Raw genomic sequence first — 22,839 nt, 5'->3', positions numbered from 1 at the left:
TTTTCCTAATACCATTTATTGAGGAGACTATTCTGTCTTCATTTTGTATTCTTGGCATCCTTTCGAAGATTAGATGACTGTATATGGGTTTATTTGGCGGATCTGTACTCTGTACTATTGATCTATATACTTTTTTTATGGCAGTACCATTTTGTTATGATTACTATAGCTTTGTAATATACTTTGAACTCAGGAAGATTAATGTCTCCAGTTTTGTTCTTGCTCAAGGCTGCTTTGGCTGTTAAGATTCTTTGGATATTCTTTTAAGTTCCACATGGATTTTATAATTGTTTTTTCTATTTCTGTGAAAAATGCCATTCAATTTTGATAGGGATTGCATTGAATTTGTAGATCTCTTTGGGTAGTATGGACATTTTAATATGAATATTAATTATTCTAATTCATGAACATGGGATATTTGTGTCTTTTTAAAAGTTTCTCTCACAAATGTTATAGTTTTCAGTGGACAGATCTTTTACTTCCTTGGTTCAATTTATGCCTAAGTATTTTATTTTTGGGGGGTGCTATTGTAAATGGGATTCTTTTAAAATTTGTTTTCATATAGTTTGTTGTTTGTTGATCAAAATGCAACTGGTTTTCCATGTTAATATTTTTATCCTGCAAATGTATTGAATTTATTAATTCTAAGAGTTTTTGTGGAGTCTTTAGGTATATATATATATATATATATATATATATATATATATATATATATATATATGATCATGTCATCTACAAATAAAGACAATTTACTTTCTCTTTCCAATTTCCTTACATTTTCTTGTCTAATTGCTCTGGCTAGGACTTCCACTACATATTTAGTAGATGTGGAAGCAATGGGCATCCTTGTTGTTTTCCTGACCTTAAAGATTTTAGCTTTTCAATTTTGAGTATGATATTATTAGCTCTGAGTTTATCATAGTGGCCTTTATTAAGTTGAAGTAAATTTCTTCTATGTCTAATTTGTTGATAGTTTTTATCAGGGAAAGATGTTGATTTGCATATGGTGAATTACTCTTGTATCCAGGGATAAATCCTGCATGATCTTGGTGTATTATCTGTTGAATTTGGTTTGCCAGTATTCTGGTGAGGATTTTTTGCATCTATGTTCATCAGGCATATTGGCTTATAATTTCTGTTTCTTATAATAGATTGGTGCAAAAGTAATTGCATATTTCCATGGTTAAGCTTAGGTCTCTTAGTAATGCTGGCCTTATAAAATGAGTTTGAAAGTGTTCTGTTCCCTCCTCTTCAATTTTTTGGAGGAGTTGAGAAGGATTTTTATTAATTCTTCTTACATATTTGGTAGAATTCACCTGTGATGCCTTATCGAAGGTTTTTGATTACTGACTCAATCTCCTTACACATTATTGGTCAGTTCTGTTTTTCTATTTCTTTGTGATTCAGTCTGGGTAGTTAGCTTATTTCTTCATGTTCTTAAATTCTTGCATTGTTGTCTTTACATTTGAAGATGCAGTTACCTCCTCCAGTCTTTACAGACCGGCTTAGGGAGGAAAAGACCTTCACCAGTCAGCCAGGTTTCAGATTCTGTTGGTCTCTCAGACCTTTCCTACAGATTCTGGTGCACCTACTTTACTCTTCTTATTCCTTCTTGGGAGGGAAAATTTAGGATTGTGTACCTTCTCTCAATCCTGCAAACCAGGCTGACTGCTAAGAGCCTCTTGCTTATTTTACCCAGGATAGTACCCTGAAGTGTTCAAGGTTGTGTGCCATCTCTCAACCCATCAGAGTTGAGCCAGCTGCTGATGTCTTTGTGTTGCCTGCAGAAGCTCCTAGAAGGTCTGTGGAGGCTCCCATGCTCTGTCTGAGGAATCTCCTTTGTGCTGAGTCTGTAGGGGAGTATAGATTGCTGGCCACAGAGAGAGCTAGGGATGCACATTAGCTTACTGTGAGGGGTCTGCAGGTGAGGGGTCCTATGGGGTTCGTGGGCAGGGTTTTTGGTAGAGATTTCAGGGAGGTTAGTAGGATCTGCAGCCCGTTAAGATCTGCTCAGTTCCACAAGCCCCCACCCTTTTCTCTGCTCCTAACAGTCCTTAGATTTCTCAGTCATGCCAATCAATGTTCTGGGTGTGATGAGACAGAACTATGCCTCTTGGGCAATATCCCACATGGTTCGGGAAGCTGGGTTCACACTTTGCTCTCACATTCCCCCATGGGAACAATCATGATCTCTCTTGGCTCTGAGCTATGCTGCATTGAGGAAAAGGAGACACAGACAAAGTGAAACTGTTTTTCTTACGCTCTTCAATGCATTTGTTCTCAGATTTTTTGCTCCACTAAGGTGCTGAAACTTCTCAGGTGTACTCCCAGGCTCCTATACAGGTGTTCCCATCTGGGGGTGGTTGCTAAAATTGATATTTTTATGGGGAATGTGAGTTCTGAAACTGTTATTCTTCCACCTTGATGAGGTCACCCCCAATCTTAGTTTATTAAGGACTTTTTCATTATTTTTTTCCTATATCTATTGAGCTGATATTATAGGTTTTCTCTTTCAATCTATTGATATGGGGAATTAAATATTTTTGTGATTTTAAATCTTATTTGATTTCCAGGGAGAAACCTTAATTTCATCCTACATGTCATGTGTTTTATACACTACTATAAATTTAATTTGCTAGGACTTCCAACACTATGTTGAGTAGCAGTGGTGATAGGAGAAAACCCTGTCTTGTTACTAAATGTAGAGCGAAAGGCTTCAGTTTTCCACCATTAGTTATGATATTAGCTGAGGGTTTATCATATATGGCCTTTATTACATTAAGGTATTATCCTTCTATACCCATTTTATTAAATGTTTTAATCATAAATTGATGTTGTGTCTTGTCAAATGCCTTTTCTACATCTATTGATATAATCATATGATTTTTATCTTTTATTTTGTTTATGTGGTGTATCACATTGATTGATAGCCCGAGCAATCAGGCAAGAGAAAGAAAGAAATAAAAGGCATCCAAATTGGGAATGAAGAAATTAAATTGTCACTTTTTGCAGATGAGGAACTTTATATAGAAAACCCTAGAGTCCACCAAAAGGCAATTAGAAACAATAAACAAACATAGTAAAGTTGCTGGCTACAAAATCAACATACAAAAATCCATTGCATTCCTATATACTAACAATGAAATCTGAGAAAAAGAAATAAAAAGACAAACAATTCCTTTTGCAATTGCAACAAAAGGAATACAATACTTAGGAAGAAAGTTAACAAAGGATGTGAAGGACCTATACACTGAAAACTATAAGACATTTTTAGAAGAAATTGAAGACGATACAAAGAAATAGAAAAATATTTTATGTTCATGGAATGGAAGAATCAACATAGTTAAAATGGCCATATTACCCAAAGCAATATACAGATTTAATGCAATCCCCATCAAAATCCCAATGGCATTTTAAAAAGAAATACAATAAAAAATCATCAGATTTGTATAGAATCACAAAAGACTCTGAATAGCCAAAGCACTCCTTAGGAAAAAGAATAAGGCTGGAGTTATCATACTCCCTGACTTCAGCTTGTACTACAGAGCAATAATAATCAAAACAGCATGGTATTGGCAGAAAAACAGACACAAAAACCAATAGAATAGAATTGAAAGCCCAGAAATAAACCCACATAATTATGAACAGATAATTGTTGATAAAGGAGCCAAAAACACAATGGAGAAAAGAAATCCTCTTTAATAAATGATGCTGAGAAAACTGGTAAGTCACGTGCAAAAGAATGAAACTAGACTGCTATCTGTCACCATATACCAAAATTAATTCAAAATGGATCAAAGACCTAAACATAAGACCTGAAGCAATACACTGCATAGAAGAAAGCCTAGGTACTATGGACCTTGGGTTCAAAGAGGACTTTATGAATTTGACCTCAGAAGCAAGGGAAGTAAAAGCTAAAATAAATGAATGGGACTATATCAAACTAAAAATCTTCTGCACAGCAAAAGAAACCATGAAACAAAACAAAAAGACAACCAACCAAATGAAAGAAGATTTTTGCAAATAATTCATCCGATAAGGAGTTAATATCCAAAATATATAAGGAACCCATACAACTCAACAACAAAAAGACAAACAATCCAATTAAAAAATGGGCAGAGGACATGAACAGACACTTCTCCCAAGAAGACATACAAATGGCCAATAGATATATGAAAAAATGCTCAACTTCACTAGCTATTAGGGAAATGCAAATCAAAACCAAAATGAGATACCACCTCACACCTCTCAGAATGGCTACTATCAATAACACAAATAATAACAAGTGCTGGAGAGACTGTGGAGAAAAAGGAACCCTCATACACTGTTGGGGGGAATGCAGATTAGTGCAGCTGCTATGGAAAGCAGTATGGAGGTTCCTCAAAACATTAAGAATAGAATTTCCATATGACCCAGCTGTCTCACTCCTGGGTGTTTACCCAAAAAATATGAAAACAGTTATACATAAAGACATATGTTCTCCAATGTTCATTACAGTTTTATTTACGGTGGCCAAGATATGGAAAAAACAAAAGTGTCCTTCTATAGATGAATGGATAAAGAAGTTTTGGTATACATATATACAATGGAATACTATTCTGCCTATAAAAAAAGATGAAATAGTACCATTTGTGACAACATGGATGGATCTTGAGATTATTATTCTAAGCAAAATAAGTCAGACAGAAAAAGTTGAGAACCATATGACTTCACTGATATATGGGATATAAAACTGAAAGCAACAAAGGAACAGACAAACAAACAAAGAAACAAAAACTCATACAAACAGACAACAGTTTAGTAGTTACCAGAGTGTAAGGGGAGAGAGAGGTTGTAGATGAGGGTAAAGAGGATCAAATATATGGTGATGGAAGGAGAACTGACTCTGGGTGGTGAGCACACAATGTGATATATAGATGATGTATTATAGAATTGTACACTTGAAAGCTATGTAATTTTACTATCCATTGTCACCCCAACAATTTAATTTTTAAAAATAAGCTTAGTTTGCTAATTTTTATTCAGTATTTCTACATCTATATCTAGGGACATAACAGACCAATATTTTCATTATTTTGTCCTTGGCTGGTTTGATAAGAACTTATAATGGCTTTGCAGAATGAATTGAGAACTCTTTCCAATATTCCTTAACACTTTGAAAGATTTTATATAAAATTAGAGGATCAGTTTGTTGGAAGCTTGTCAGAACTCTCCTGTAAACCATTTAGGATTGTTTTTTCTGTGGGAAGACTTTCTTGCCAACAGCTAACTCTTCTTACTATAAGAAACACAGAGCCTACAATCTCTTAACTCTAGTTCATCCCACTTTAAAATTTACTTTAACTTTATAATTGTTGACTCTGATGTTAAAAACTCATCAAAAAAAAATCTCAATTAAGGGATTAAAACTATATCTTTTCAAAAAATCTCAATGTTACAAAACTATAATCTCACGGTACATTCATTCATGTTTTCCTAAAGACAATGCTAACAGATACAGACTACTACTTTTCTTGAACAATATTTTCAATACTGTAATTATAGTTATATTACAGTCAAATAATTGCCACATTTACAGAACACTTGTAGTACTTACTTGCTTTCTTCTTTAAGTTACCTTAACTTGGTTTTTACTTTTTGTTATGGTAAATTTAAATATCAGAAAGTAACTAGTATAGTAAACACAATGTACTCTTCATCCAGTTTGAACTATCAAATTATGGAATACAGTGTATCAAATATACAGTCACTTTCTCCAACAGCAGATTATAGTGAAGTTAAAATCAAAAATCATTTTCTTTCATTTTTACATCTACCAGAATGTATCTCTACACAGTGGTTCTCACAGTGTCTGGTTGACCCTGGTGGTTTTCACAAAATAATACTAAAATGTTGTTGCCTTTTTCTCTCCCATCTTTTCATGAGTGGACAGTGAAGTTTTCCAGAGGCTACATGACATGTGATATCATGAAGGACTGAACGCAAAAGCAGATATTAGAGTCCATCTGTTTTCTATTAAGAAAGCTATTTTAAAGATTTGCAAAAATGTAAAATAATACCACACTTCTATTTTTTGTGTTAAAAATTATACACAGTTTTTATAAACATGTTAACATGTAACTGGATTATTTAAAATAATTAATATTTTGCATTAATTTTTGAGTTTTAATTTATAATACATACATATCAATAAATATAACCCACTTAAACATAACTTCGTAGTCCTCAATAATTTTTAAAAGTGTAACAGATCCTGAGACCAAAAACTTGAGAGCAAGTACTCTCATATAGAATACTACTCTTTCAAATAAAAACTAAAAATAATCTCATAATGCCATGAAATATTTCAGTCAGTATTAAAATTCCCTCCATTTGTAATCATTTTTTTCAATTTGTTTGGGTAAATGAGTATCCAAATATGGTCTACATGTCACAATATAAATCCATTTAAATCTGTAAGTTCCATTTTTTTTTTAACTGATTTGTTAAATAAGTTAAGAGAGTAGGTGTTTTTTTTCCTCTGTATACTTTTCGCAGTTTGGATTTTCCTGATTGCGTCCCTACAGTGTCATTTAACATTTTCCCCTGTTCTGCATATTTTCCACATATTATTATTTAGATGTAAATTATTATTTACATCTAAATTATTATTTAGATTTGAATTTTTTGGCAAAACACCTCATATGTATTGCAATATAAAAAATTTTAAATCTTTTTAAGATGTTACTAGTCATCGGCGATCATTACTTAGGTCTGTTAATTTGCTAGAGATTGCAAAATGGGAATACAAAGACTCTGATTCCTTCTTTGGTTAGTAAATGGAATACTTCCATAAAGAGAGATTTTCCACTTGAACTATTTGGTCTATTTGGGACTATTTCCTTTTATAATCCAGAATAATTGCCAAAATCTTGCTAATTCTGTTTGGTCTCTCTGTAGGCCCTCTCCTACCCGTGGCTAAAACATTTGTGATAGTGATTAGAGGATAATCTTCACACCCAGAACCAGGTAAATCAATAGTGAAGAACTTGACTCTCCTCTTCAGTTTGATGATCGGTAGGTTCACTTCTGTCTCCAGGATGGGAAGTGGGGTTGGCAGGGGACAATAGGAAGAAATAGCTTCTCACCAAAATATATATAAAGTGTTTTACTCAACACGGTTTTAGAAAATCTACAAACTGAAAATCATGGTTTACTTGTACTTCTGATTTCATTTTGCTGAAAGCTCCCTTTGTTCCGTAGGCACAGGACTGAAAACCTGAAATAGACTCTATTGGTGTATAGCATAATAATTTTTTTGAAAAAATTACCCTGTACAATAGCAGCACTTTCTCTGCCAGCACTGGAGAAGGCCATTAACTTTTAAGAGATTGTTTAGTCCAACAGCAGCAGAGTGAAAATGAAATACATTCGGAGCAGTGGCTGCTGCTAGGGTTTCCTGCAGGATACGATACGAGCTCGTCTGGCCCACACTGTCAAGCTGTGTCTGACTGCACATCTACCGAGTACCAATGTACATTCTTCACACAGATGCTGTATATTTTGCTTTTACCCTGCATAAGTTGTCAGCATAAACTCAAGGCGGCATTTATATATACATATATATATGTTATCTAAATTCATAAGTGTTTCATTTATTGTAGATAAACAACAAAGTATGAAACGTGATTTTTTTTTTGCGTTCTCTGGTTTCTGCTGAAAACTTCAAAGAGGCTGAGCTGACGTGTGAATTGTAATGATTCAGTGGGTGCAGCATGTCAGTATTTTCAATCAGCCTTCTTCAAAATCTGGCTGAGAATGTTTGATGCCTTGATTCAGAAAAGAATCTGAGAAGGCGGACTTCAGAGTAGCCTGACTGTACTTGCCATGAATTCACATTTGTGAGTGTTTGCCAACTCATCGTTTTGTTCCAATTCAGAAAGGGTGAATAAAACAATCCAAAAGGGTGGTATTAAACATTAATTCAAAAATGATAAACTTCAGCTCCTCTAATACAAACATTTTGATTACAAATGAAAGGATTTCAAGAGTACAAGAATGTCCTGTAGTGCCAGAGATAAAGGTGTAGTGGCTTAAAGTCCTTATAACTTGCAATATGGACACCAAAGTGTTTCATTTCATAAATTTCTGATGCTAAGAATGATTTGGGGTGGTACTTTACAGGGGAAAAAGGATTCTTATACACACCTTCTTAATGAAAAACTCATAAAATCTCCATGAAATTTCTGTCTGCAAAACCCAAACTCTTTCTTTCATTCAAACCCCACCTAGGTTGCATTTGTTTTGTTTTCTTTGATGAAGTAATTTAAATTATAATCTCACTCTGTTTATATATTTTAAAGGAGCCTATATGTTTCAGTTTAGTTCCAAATTCCTTTGGAAAGCATTTGTTAATTACTTAAGGGACATGTTCAATCACTAGACAAAATAAGCTTGATTTCTTGAGTAGACGTCACATGGAAGAGAGTAATGGGAAGCATTCAATCCATGCGATTACTGTGAGAGTGATCCTGAAAACAAGGGCCTCACGTGATTAGACAAATAGGTATCTATAGGTCAGAGAGAGGCTAAGGAACACTTATAGAGGAGGATTTTTTTCTCAGCCTCAAAAGCTAGGTGACACATGGCTAAGAGCATATGAAGGGGACTTCAGATGGGGAAGGGCAGAGACGGTATAAGAAGACTGCTGTTAGGCAAATATATTGGATTGAAGCAGAGTTCATGACAGCGAGCAGAAAAAAGAAAGCTGAAAAACAGGTGAAGATGCAGGCCTGAAGTGTTACAGAATTTATCCAATGGAGAGTCAGTCTTTAAAGATCTTGGAACAGATAAATGATATGATGAAAGAAATCAAACAATATTTGATAATAGTGGAATCCAGATTGGGGAATGGAAGAGAGAGAAAGATTTAAATACAACTTTGGTTTTGAATCCGGATGCTACGGTATGAGTGCTTGTGCCCCTCCCCAAATTCATGTTGAAATCCTAACCCCCAATCTGATGGTATTGGGAGGCCTGGGCCTTTGGGAGGTGATTAGGTCATGAAAGCTCTGTCCTCATCGGGGAATTCAAGTTCATATGAAAGAGATCCCACAGAGCTTCCCAGCCCCTCCCACCAGGTGATGGCACAGCGTGGCATCATTACAGAAAGAGATAATAGATTAAAATGTTTTTTCCCCAGGCAAAACTACACATATTTTCATTTGAGGTTCTCTTCATTCCAGATTCAATTAATTAAAAGATGATTCCCTAACTCTAATCTTAACTAAGTCCCACTTAACCCAACTCTATGACCGACATTCTCACTCAGATACCCATTATAATTCTGTCTAAGAGGCACCTTCATGTCCACTCACTGACAATTGTTCTTTCCTGAATCTTTTTCATCTCAAAAAATGTCATCACTATTTACCCAACTGCTCAGGTGAAAAAAATCCTTGATTCCTCTATTTCCTTCACTCTATCGCCATCACTACTACCATCCAATCTATCAACAAATACTTTTGGCTCTGCCTGAAAAATAGATTCCACATCCGTTTACTTCTCTTTATTTCTACTATTTTCACCCTGGTCTAAGTCACTGTTATCTCCAGCCTTGACCAAGGCAAAGTCCATTTTTTCCCAACCCTTCAGTATCCTCCTATTGCATTAGAATGAAATCTAAATTCTGTGACTCAGTAGGTCCTGCATGGCCTGACCCTGCCCTTAGCTATGACTTCCCTCTCCTTCATCCCTCACTCTCAGAGCTCTTGCTACATTGTCCTTCTAGAATGGGCCAAAACCTTTCCCTCCTTTGACCTTGTTGTTCCCTAACACTGGAATTCTCTGCCTCTAGATCTCTGCATAACTGATCTTTTCTAGTCATTCAGTCTCAGCTCAAATGTCACCTCCTCACTGACATTCACGGGTAAGTAGCACCTTCCCCACCATATCATTTTCTATTACAACATTCTCTTTTTTATTTCACAGCATGCATCACTAATCTCATTAATTAGTTGTCTGTTGCTGCCTCCTAGCCCCAAATCCATCTCATGAAAAGGGAGATGTAGTCTGTCTGGTTCAGCCTCTGTGCTGTGAGTTGTACCTGGCACACAGCATTGATTCATATCATTAGCATAAGATCACCTTAGAAGAAGTATGTTGTAGTGATTAGTGATTCCAACTCTGAACTCCTAGCAAACCTGGACCCAAATTATGGTTTTATCACGAAGAGCCATGACACCTTTTGCAGTGGGGATACTTTACTGTCACTGCATAAGACTGTGTAAAGAAACCAAAGGCAATTCATGGGAAAAGTTTAATTTTGTTTCAAGTGGCATCTGGATCACAGAGCCCTCAATAAGTAATAAATGTAAACAAGGCATAAAATTACTATTTTACTATCTAATCTTTCTTTGAACATTTAATAAATTGCACATTTATTAAATGAACAAAGTCCTGCTTGTTGTATAAATCAACACCGTTCTGGCTGTATAGAATTCCCATTCCTTGCTAGCCTCAAAGATGGGAAAATATGAGGGGAATTGTACATTTTTCTACAATGGTTGTTAGGGATCCAAGAGTTTCCCCTGCACAATGGAAAACTTATTACCATGAAGGAAAACAAATAAAGGTTAAATTGGAAGAAAATACTTGGAGATATTTGTGGACAGTTAAGCACTCATTCCATGGACTCTCTGTGAGTCTATAAACAAGCAGAAGCCCACACCACATCCTGGCTGCTGTGCTATTGCTTTCTATAGAATGGGGAGAAACCCCGGCTTGTGGTTTATTACGGCAGGACCGGTGGCTTGAGATACGGCAGGATTAATGCTTCCCAATGTGACAGGATCTCTCACCCTCAGTTCCCAGAGGGCAGAGACCAAGGACCACATAACCACCAAGGCCAGTGCTCTGACTTCTGGAGAATATACAGGCCCCGGGTGAGTAATGAGTTAGGCCTGGCAGATCACACATTACCCCAAGATGAGTTGAAGAGAAACAGAGCGGGAATGGATGAGTGCCCGTGGGAAAAGAAGAGTATCAGCTCTCACAGAAACCATCGTGCCCTGCGTGACTGGCTTAAACAGAAATCTGGCAGCAAGAAAGGGAACTGAAAGAAGCAAAAAATAGCAAGCAACCCTCTCCCCTCTTGTTCTTTAACCTTCTGATAAGGAAATAAAATGCTGCTACCAGATATACCATGTGATGGCATTAATTATCTCGTTCTTCCATCATCAAGAGAGAATCGATTCATATCATCATTAGCATGAAACCACTTTAGAAAAAGTATGTCCTAGTGATTAGTGACTCAAACTCTGAACCCCTGGCAAATCTGGACTCACATTATGGTTTTATCACTAAGAACCATTACAGCTTTTACAATGGGGATACTTTACTACCACTATATAAGATTGTGTAAGGAAAACAAAGACAATTCAAGTGAAAAGCTTAATTTTGCACCAGGAACACAGAGCTCTCAATAAAAATAATAAATGTAAACAAGATATAAAACTACAACTTTATTATCTAATCTTTTTCTTTTCTCCTAACAGATAAAGCAAGTGGCCTAAACAAACAAATTTTCTCCATAAAAAGAATCTACCAGATATTTTGAATTTGAATGAAATTGAAGATTTAGAAAAAGTAATTGGTCTATATTTAAAATATGTGGTCTACAAATCTCCTCATGGTCAAGCATGAACTGCAGAATTTAATTATTAAGATCAATAACCAGTTATCAAATAGTGAATTAATAAATGTAATTTTAGAATGAAAAAATAAACTTTTATTTCAATGCAACGTACTATTATATTCTACTCATGAGTTTGGCAAGAAATAAAGAGTTGAACGATGACTTTTAATAATAATAGTGTGTAAGGAAATAGGCACCCTCATATACTGTTGGAAGCATAAATAAAAACAAACTGGGGGACAATTTCTCAATATGTGCCAGACGCTAAAAATGTTTCATCCAGTAAATCCATTTCTAGGAAGTTATCCTAACAAATTACAGATGAGTTCCACAAAGACATATGCATAAGTATCTCATTTTAGGATTATTTCTAATAGTCCTTGCTTTCCAGAAAACTTGATTGTCTATTACTTAAGATTTTGCTAAATAAATTATGGTAACTATTATGTAGACACTAAAAATGATAATGTAGATATACATTGATTGGCATTAAAATCTTCATGTTATTCATTTAAAAATTAAGCTATAAAACAATTTGTAGTACAATCTCATTTTTTAATTGATATTTTTGTTTGTTTGTTTATTTTACTGGAGAATATTAGGGAACAGTGTGTTTCTCCAGGGCCCATCAGCTCCAAGTCGTTGTCCTTCAATCTAGTTGTGGAGGGCGCAGCTCAGCTCCAAGTTCAGTCACTGTTTTCAATCTTTAGTTGCAGGGGGCGCAGCCCACCATCCCATGCAGGAATTGAACTGGCAACCTTGTCGTTCAGAGCTCGCGCTCTAATCAACTGAGCCATCCGGCCACCCTACAATCTCATTTTTATTAAAAATAATTATTTTTATGTATATGTTTAGAAAAATGCTTGGAAGTATATGCTACAAATGCTAGCTTTGGTTATCGTTTGGTTGTGGGATTACAGTTTACCTTTACTTATGCACATGTATTTTAAAAATATTTTTATAATGTTCAATTATCACTTTTATATAAATAATAAATCTATTAAATATTTTATTTACTAGATCATGAAGAAGTAGCTTCTAGCTCTTAATATTCATAATACACAGACCCTTCAAATTATATTGAGGCCCTTAGCAGGTATAATATTAAGTTAATATTTTCTTACAAACATATCAGTTCTTCATTATATTTCACTATATATGCATATATATGCATATACATATAGTTCACTATATATGTATATATATGTATAGGTGCATATATATAGTGTGTGTATATAATATATATATATATATATACCATATATATCATTGAATTCAAAAAGGAACAAAGAGGAGAGGAAAGGCATCATGACGGCTTAAGAAATTAATATTTTTAAAAAGTCAGTGTTGTTTGGTTATTTAGAAGACTATCAGCATTTATTTGTTGAACCTAGCTCACAGCCACTTCTTGATTTGTCTTATCAGGAAAACTAATAGTATGTTATTAATTATTTTTCTTATCCATTATCATTTGACAAAATATTGACTTGACCAAAAGAACACAAAAGAGAGTATGGTGGTGCAACTGTGACTGGGAATGATTCTCCCTGTCTTGTTTTCAGTGTGCTTGTGAAAAAAAGTCATCTAGTTTTTTGATACCATTTATTCCCTTGTAAATATTAAAAAGAGGCACCAATATACTGGGAAGCATACAAGTAGAAATCATGATGGTAGTGAAAATATTTTGAAAAGCTATTGTTTTAACCATAAGATTTAATTCAAAACAAAAGGAGCAAGAAACAAGAGGAGGACTTGCAAACGACATTTAAAAAATTTGGCATTAAAAATCTACTTCTTCTTTTTTAAAATACCCAGGACCTTAAAAAGTACTGCATTGTTTCCCCACTATAATTCACATAATCACTGACACCTAGAGCATAAAAGAGGCCCGCCAATTGCCTTCCTTGGGTGTTAGTCAGGTTGTAGCTGCCACTGAAAGAAAACTAAGATTTTGGCAGTAAAAATCATTTTGCACTTGAATTCTTTTCCTCCTCCCTTCCAAGTCAACGTGTATTTAGTTAATGACTTTGATGCCATTTGGACCAAATAGAATAAACTTTGAGCCAGATGTACAGCTTATTTCATGGTATGTTTAGAATCAGGTCTATACTGCCAAAGTGAGGGAGAAAGTTGGATAAGTCTGAGTAGTACAGACAGCTCCTCTGGAAACTTCTAACCATAAAAATCTGCCTCGCCTGTCTGAAATTACCTGAATTATCAGAAATTGTTCATTTGTACATAAAAATGGTTTCCTTTGTGACAAAGTCTTTGTGTTTCAGGAAACTAACTGAATTTGTTTTCACTAATCACCATCTAGTTGGAATGTGGTGACCAAAATAACACATTAGAGAATATGGTGACACAGAGCGGAAGAGTCTTCATCACCCAAGGTTATGTGCTTTCTATCTATCTGTTGAAGGAAATATCAAACAAGGTTTAAGTACATTACAAAGCAATGCTTCAAACTAATCATAGTGGAAAATATGAAAGATCTATTCAACAAGTGTTTATTGCCGTTTCTATATTAACTATACACAGCATATTAGTATATTATATTAATAACAAGCTAACATTTACTGTATGCTTATGATACGTCAGGCCTTGTGCGACGTGCTTTATCCTGTTTACTCCTACACAGTCTGGTGAGAGAGATAACACTGTTATCTCTATTAACAGTGGCAAAAATTAGAAAACTTAGGAGACTCACACAAGGTTATATAGTCTAGTATGTAATTCAACCAGAACTTGAGCCCTGCAGTGTGACTTGAGAGCCTTGTTTTTAACGGTTACACTACAGCTCTACAGCAGTAGTAGGCATTCAGCGAACCATGAAGGAGGAAAAGACAGACCACCTCCACGGAATTTGCCTTTTGGAACAAAACAACTGCATAGAGAGGACAGGCTGAGGAGTACAGGTTCATCTTGGGGGTCACCCTAATTTTCTATATTCCAGAGGTCAGAATGCTAATGATAGAGGAGCTATCCACTTGCCACTGTTTCACCAGCAACTCCTGCTGACTGCCACTTCATGCTTCCTTTTGAAAGGAAGCAGCAGGACTTGCATTTCCAGAAAGATGGAATAGATATAATTTTTCTGATTCCTCTCACTAAATAGAACTAAAATCCTTGAACATTATCTGTAAAATAATATAAGAAGACTCTGAAAGATAAAGAGAAGAAGAAAGATGACTGGAGACCTCAGGACAGAGAAACAACACAGTAGTAAATTTCCTGTTTTTGTTTTTGTTTTTTTTTTCCCCTTCATCATACATAACGAAGACTTGCATCTGAAGAAGCCAGAAATGGAGAAATGCTGCTGAACACAGACAAGGGAAAAAAGGCTCTGATAAAGGCTATCTCAGGCCAAAGGACTAGCCAAGGGGCAAACCAGTGAGATGGAAAACTTTTAGACGATAACCACTGTATTCTAGACAAATATCAAAGTAAAACTGTGGCGTCACCCCTGCCTATGACATCAAAGGCTGAGTGGAAAACCTAGACTTTCACCTTTGACAGTAATAAGATACCTTTCCCCCTCCCTGTTAGGGTGGTATCAGATAAGGTCCAGTGTATAATCAGACTTTCACCATTAGCTAGAGATAACAAGTCTGCCTATACAGCCATGTCAGTGGAGACCACATGGAAAGCCAGAACTTCCACTCCACCCAGGGGTAATGATCAGTGTCTTCCTTCCCAACTGTGGATAGAAGTCAGGAATGGAACCTGGACTTCTACCTCCATCTGGCAATAATAAAAAGGTGCATCTTCCTTTCCTCTACCAAAGTGGTATCAAAACAAGCCAGTTAAAACAGACAGTATAATAAGATCCAGAGTTTTAGAACATAATATGAAAATGATCAGAGGATAGAATTAGTTAACTTGAGGGACTCAACAATTCTGAACAGTGAAGAAAAAGTAGATAAAAAAAAGAAAAGTGCAGACCCTCATGAGCCTGTAGGACAATAACCAAGAATCTAACATTTGTATTATCAGGATACCCAAAGTAGAAGAAAGACAGTGAGGTTGAAAGAGTATTTGAAGAAATAGAGATAAAAATTTTCCAGATTCGGAGAGTGATATCACAAGCTTGTGGAACAGGAATTTCTAGCCCTCACCCTTACCCTCCCCACAGAAACACTGATTTTGATGACCACCCACAGAAGAGAGTACCTTTGTGGACATCTGGGAGTCCATCGGAGAAGTTCCAGCAATCCACTGGATGAAAAAAATCTGAAAGTAGATGCATTGAAAAGGGGATAAGAAAAACAGTTTCACTTTACTCACATCACCCCTCCTCCAAGGCCGCATAGCTCGGTGCCAAAAGAGATCCCCTCAGCCAGCGATTTCCTTCAAGGGGAAAAATGAGAACATAGTGAGTACCTGATATTTTTTAGCTGTGTAGGACACAAACGAAGAGGCCCACTTTTTTTCACCCCACCCAGAACACTGAAGGGATTGTCATGGCTCAATAGTCTCAGGGCAGCTAGAAGCAGGGGATAGGGGTTGGGGCTCAGAGCAACCAGGGCATGGAACTTAACAAATGGCCATGGATTCTACAAGCTGTCTCCTGAGGGAGTTCATGACAACTAGACCTGCCTTACACAAAGCTAAAAGGAGTTCTTCAAATTGAAACTAAAGGTTGTTAATTAGAAACATAAAAATATATGAAAGTATAAAACTCACTGTAAAGATAAGTATATAGTCTAATTCAAAATGTCTTTTTTTATTGTATAATTTTTTAATGTCATACTCATACCTATCTGTCAATGTCATACTTGTCTGAAACTATCTTAGTCTCTCAAAAAATGTAACTTTGTCTATCAGTTGATTAGGGTCCAGATGTTTCTTATCTAATTTAATCTTATTTCACCATTCTTATTTTCACTAATTATATAAATTCCAGTTTCTCATAACTTCATTGAACTAGCTTTGTCATTCTGATGGCCCCTCTATTAATCACTTAAATTAAACATTGACACACGCCAAACATCTTTAATTTTTTTCTTCATGGTAAGAGCACTCAACATGAAATCTATCCTCACAATAAAATTTTAAGTGTATAATACAGTGTTAACTATAGATATGATGTTTTACAACAGATCTCTAGAATGTATTCATTATGAATAACTGAAACTTTATAGCAGTTGAATAGTCACTCCACATTTCCCCCTTCCTTTAGTCCCTGGCAACTATCATTCTACTTTCTGCTTCTATGAATTTGACTATTTTAGATACCTCATGTTAGTGCAATCATGTAGTACTACCGTGTTTCCCTGCAAATAAGACCTAGTCCGACCATCAGCTCTAATGCATCTTTTGGAGCAAAAATTAATAAGACCTGGTCTTATTTTACTATAATATAGGACCGGGTCTGATATATTTTATAGTATAATATAATATAATATAATATAAGGTATAATATAATATAATATAATATAATATAATATAATATAATATAATACCAGATCTTATATTAATTTTTGCTCCAAAAGACGCATTAAAGCTGATTGTCTGGCTAGGTCTTATTTTCGGGGAAACAGGGCAATACTTCTGTGACTAGCTTATTTCATTTAACATAACTTTCTCCTGGTTCATCCATGTTCTTATATAAACTGTATGGTGGTGTGTAAATCATTTTAAATGTATTAGAAAATAACTATAGCCACAATCTTCATTAATGGATACACAATATAAAAAGATATAAATTGTGACATCAATAACATAAAATGTGGGAGGATAGAACTAAAAGTGTAGAGTTTTCATATGCAAGTGAAGTAATAAACTTAATGTAGACTGTTATAACTATAAGATAGCTTGTGTAAGCCTCATGACATTAACAAAAAAAGAATCTGTAGTAGATACACAAAAAATAAAGAGAAAGGAATCAAAGAATATCACTACAAAAAAAATCATCAAATCACAAAAGAAGACAGCAAGATAGGAAGAAAGAAACAAAGCAATACAAGTCAGAAAATAATTAACTAATGGAAATAGTAAATCCTTACCTATCAATAATAATTTTAAATGTAAATGGATTAAAATCTCCAATCAGAAGATATAGAGTATTTGAATGGATTTTTAAAAATCAAGATCCAACTATATGCTGCCTACAAGAGATTCACTTTAACTATAAGTACATATAAACCAAGAGTGAAAAGATGGCAAAGATATCCCATGGAAATGGTAACCAAACGAGAGTGGGGATGACTATACTTATATTACGCAAAATAGACTTTAAGTCAAAAACTGTTTTCATAAGATAAAGAAGTCAATATATAATGATAAAGGGGTCAATTTCAAGAGTATATAACAATTATAAATACATATACATACAACATCAGAGCACCTAAATATATAAAGCAAATATTAACAGAACTAAAGGGAGAAATAGATAGCAATAAATAACAATTGGGGAATTTAATACTCCACTTTCAAAATTAGATAGATCATTCCAACAGAAAATCAATAAGAAAATAGAGGACTTCAATAACACTATAAAGCAAATTAACATAACAGACATATACAGAACATTCCATTTAACAGCAACAGAATACACATTCTTCTCAGGCAGACATGGAACATTCTCCAGGGTAGATCATATGTTAGGTCTCAAAATAAGTACAGTGGTACCTCAGTTTTCTAACATAATCCGTTCTGGAAGACCATTCGAGTTCTGAAACGTTCAAAAACCAAGGCATGGTTTCCCCATAGAAAATAATGCAAAATGGATTAATCCATTTCAGACTTTTAAAACTGACCCCTAAAACTACAAATTTAGCATGAATTTTTCTATCTAATGATACCATAGATCCATAAAATTTACAGCACTTGTAAACTGAAATGTTCGTCAACGGAGATGTTCGAAAACCAAGGTACCACTGCATTAACAAATTTAAAAAGATAAAAATCATATCAAGTAACCTTTCTGGTCACAGTGGTATGGAACTAGAAATGGTTAACTGAAGAAAATTGAAAAGATTACAAATATGTAGAAATTAAACAACATAGTCCTAAACAACCAACAGTCAAAGAAGAAATCAAAAGGTAAATACATAAAAAAATACCTGAGGCAAATGAAAATGGAAATACAACATACTGAAGCTTATGGGATGCAGCAAATGCAGTTCTAAGAAGGAAGTTTATACTGATAAATGCCTACTTAAAAAAAAAATTCTCAATTAAAAAAAACTACTTTTCCACTTCAAGGAACTAGAAAAAGAACTAACTAATCCCAACATTAGCAGAAGGATGGCAATAATAAAGTTTAGAGCAGAAATCAATGAAATGGACACTAGAAAAACAATAGAAAATATCAATGAAATTAAGATTGGTTTTGAAAACATAAACAAAGTTACAAACTTTTCACTAAAATAAATAAAAAAGAGAGAAGTCTAATGAATAAAATTATAAATGAAAGGGAAGACATTATAATTGATATTACGGAAATAAAAAAGATCAGAAAAGAATACTATGAACAATTATACATTGGTAAATTGGATACCTAGAAAAAAATTAATAAATTTTTAGACACAAACAACCTACCAAAATTGATTCATGAAGAAGTAGAAAATCTGAAGAGAACACCAAGTAAGGATATTGAATCAATAATAAAAAATATCTCAGCAAGGAAAAGCCCGAGACCAGATGGTTTCACTGATGAAAACTACCAAGCAGCTAAGGAAGAATTAATGCTAATCCTTCTCAGACTCTTTTTAAAAATTGAAGAGAAAGGAATACTTCCAAGCTCATTTTATGAGGCTAGCATTACCTAAAGCCAGATAAGGAAACTACACGGTGAAAATCACAGGCTAACATCCCTGGTAAACACAGATGCAAAATCTCAACAAAACACTAGTAAACCAAATTCAACAGCACATTGGAAGGATCATATACCATGAGCAAGTGGGATTTATTCCTGGGATGCAAGGATGGTTCAATGTACTCAAATAAATCAATCTGATACAACACATTAACAGAAAGAAGGATAAAAAATTATGTGATCATCTCAATAGATGCAGAAAACTTCAATATCCTTTGATGATAAAAACTCTCAACAAATTAGGTATAGAAGGAACATACTTCATCATAATGAAGGTCATATAGACAAGCTAACATCCTACTCATTTGTGAAATGCTGAAAACGTGTCCTTTAAGATCAGGAACAAGACACAGGTGCTCATTCTTACCATTTCTATTCAACACAATACTGGAGTCTTAGTCTGAGTAATTGGAAAGAAAAAAAAAGCATCCAATTGGAAAAGAAAAAGTAAAATTGTTTCTATTTAAAGGTGCCATAATCTTATATATAGAAAACCTTGAGGACTCCACCAAAAAAACTCTTAGAACTAATAAATTAATTCAGTAAAGTTGCAGGATAAAAAAAATCAACATATAAAACAGTTGTTTTTCTATATACTAACAATGAACTATTGGAAAAAGAAGTTAAGAAAATAATCCCATTGCTAATAGCATCAACAAGAATAACATTCTTAGAAATAAACTTAACCAAAGTGGTGAATGATCTGTACACTAAAAACTATAAAATATTGATGAAAAAAATTGAAGAAGACACAAAAAAACAAAAAGTAGCCTGTGTTAATGGATTGGAAGAAATAATATTGTTAAAATATCCATTCTACTCAAAGCAATCTACAGATCCAATACAATCAAAATTCCAATGGCATTTTTCACAGAAATAGAAAAAAATAATCCTAAACTCCATATGGAACAACAGAAAACCCCAAATACCCAAAGTAATCTTGAGCAAGCAAAGTCAACACTGGAGGCATCACTCTTTCTGATTTTGAAATATATTACAAAGCTGTAATCAAAACAGTATAATACTATCATAAAAACGATACATAAATCAGTGAAACACAATAGAGAGGCCATAAATAAAACCACACATTATGGTCACCAGATCTTCAAAGAGGGTGCCAAGAACATCAAGGGGAAAATGTAGTCTCTTCAGTAAATGATGTTGGTAAAACTGTATATCCATATGCAGAAGAATGAAATTGAACCCTTATCTTACCCCATGTACAAAAATCAACTCAAAATATTTAGACTTAAATATAAGACCTGATGCTGTAAAACTACTAGAAGAAAGCATAGGAAAAAGCTTCTTGACATTGGTCAGTGCACTGATTTTTTTTGGATATGACTACAAAAGTACAAGCAACAAATGTAAAAATAGACAAGTGAAACTGCATCTAACTAAAAAGCTTCTGCACAGCAAAGGAAACCATTAATAGACTGAAAGGGCAACCTATAAAATGGGACAAAATATTTGAAACCATACATCTGATAAGGTATTAATATCCAAAACATATAAGCAAGTCCTACAACTCAACAGCAAAAAAAATAAAATAAAATAAATAACCCGATTAAAATATGGGCAAGTGGCCTGAATTGACATTTTTCAAAAGATGACATACAAATGGCCATTAGGTATACAAAAAGGTGCTCAATATCACTAATCAAAATGAAAATGAAAATCAAAACCATAATGCGATATCACTTCACACCCGTTAGGATGGCAGTTATTTAAAGTACAAAAAATAGTACGTGTTGGTGAGGAGAAAGAGAACTTTAATACAGCATGGTGGGACTATAAACTGGAAACAGTATAAAAGTACATTATAGAAAACAGTATGGAAGTTCTTAAAAAATAATGTAAAATGAAACTATCTTATTATCCAGCTACCACACTTCTGGGTATGTATCCAAAAGAAATATCTGCACGCCTATGTTCATTGCATCACTATTCACAATAGCCAAGATATGGAAACAACCAAAGTGACCAGTGTCCATTGATGAATGAAATGATTAAATCACATTTATAATGGAATACTATTCAGACATAAAAAGAATGAGATCTTGCCATTTGTGCCAACATGGATGCACCTTGAGGGTGAAATAAGTCAGAATGAGAAAGACATATATATATATATGAAAGACATACGTGTGTGTGTGTATATATATATATATGTCATGTATATATATATATATATATGTCATATATATACATATACAATCTTATATATACACTTATATATACAATCTAAAAACAAACAAACAAACACAAGCCCCAAAAGAACAAAAAACAACCAAGCTCATAGACAGAGAACAGATTGGTGGTTGTAAGAGGTGGGGGTGTGGGGTAGGGAGGTGTTTTTCAATGGATGAATGAATAAAGAAAATGTGGTATATGTATATAATGGAATGTTATTTGGCCTTAAAAAAAGAAGGAAATCCTACCAGTTGATGAACCTGGGGGATGTTATGCTGAGTTAATTAAGCTAGACACACAAAGACAATTACTGCATAATCTATCTTACATACAGAATCTAAAAATTTAAACTCTTATAAGCAAAGATTAGAATGGTGGCTACTAGGAGTTGGGGGGTGGTGGAAGCAGGATGTTGATCAAAAGGTACAAAATTTCAGTATGAAAGATGTGTAAGTTCTGGAGATCTAATTTTTAGCATGGTGACCATAGTTAATAACACTGCTAGCTTACGATATACTTGAAATTTGCCAACAGATTAGATCTCAAATGCTCTTACCACACACATACAAATGCTAACAATGTGCGTTAATGGATGTGTTAATAGCGCTCTTAGACTTCACACCAAAAACACAATCCATAAAAGGAAAATTGATAAACTGGATCTCACCAAAGTTAACTTGTGTTCTGTAAAGACCTTGTGAAGAGGATGAAGAGACAAGCTAAGAAGGGAACAAATATTTGCAAACCACCTATCTGACAAAGGGCTAGTATCCACAACATATAAAGAACCTCAAAACTAAACAGTAAGAAGAAACAAATAATTCAGTTAGAACACAGGCAAAAGATGGGAAGACACATTCACGAAAAATACACACATGGCAAATAAACATATGAAATAAATATTCAACATCATTACTCATTAGGGAAATGCAAATTAAAGCCACAATAAAATTTTAGAAGGGCTAAAAGAAGAGTGACAATAACAAATGATGTCAAGAATATGGAAAAATCGAGCCAGCCCGGTCGCTCAGGCGGTTAGAGCTCCATGCTCCTAACTCCGAAGGCTGCCGGTTCGATTCCCACATGGGCCAGTGGGCTCTCAACCACGAAGTTCCTGGTTCAACTCTTGGAGTCCCGCAAGGAATGGTGGGCT

General features: G+C 34.5%; 1 long non-coding RNA gene across 8 annotated transcripts in view; it reads right to left on the bottom strand.

The window, feature by feature from the left end:
• Window positions 1-22,839, bottom strand: part of LOC109460765 (uncharacterized) — a 318,121-nt gene that overhangs the window by 108,461 nt on the left and 186,821 nt on the right. For 7 of the 8 annotated variants that reach the window (XR_016019545.1, XR_016019544.1, XR_012496611.2 and 4 more), the window contains one exon: window positions 15,959-16,021. This is a non-coding gene — a long non-coding RNA (uncharacterized LOC109460765). Of the gene's footprint in view, window positions 1-15,844; window positions 15,905-15,958; window positions 16,022-22,839 lie in introns of all 8 variants that reach the window. The other variant, XR_016019547.1, reaches the window with a different exon arrangement.

Source organism: Rhinolophus sinicus, chromosome 17 (assembly GCF_057876585.1).
Source record: "Rhinolophus sinicus isolate RSI-liver-muscle chromosome 17, RSI-T2T, whole genome shotgun sequence".
Taxonomy (NCBI): Eukaryota; Metazoa; Chordata; class Mammalia; order Chiroptera; family Rhinolophidae; genus Rhinolophus; species Rhinolophus sinicus.
Note: the sequence above shows the minus strand (reverse complement) of the source record. Positions and strands in the feature narration are given on the sequence as shown.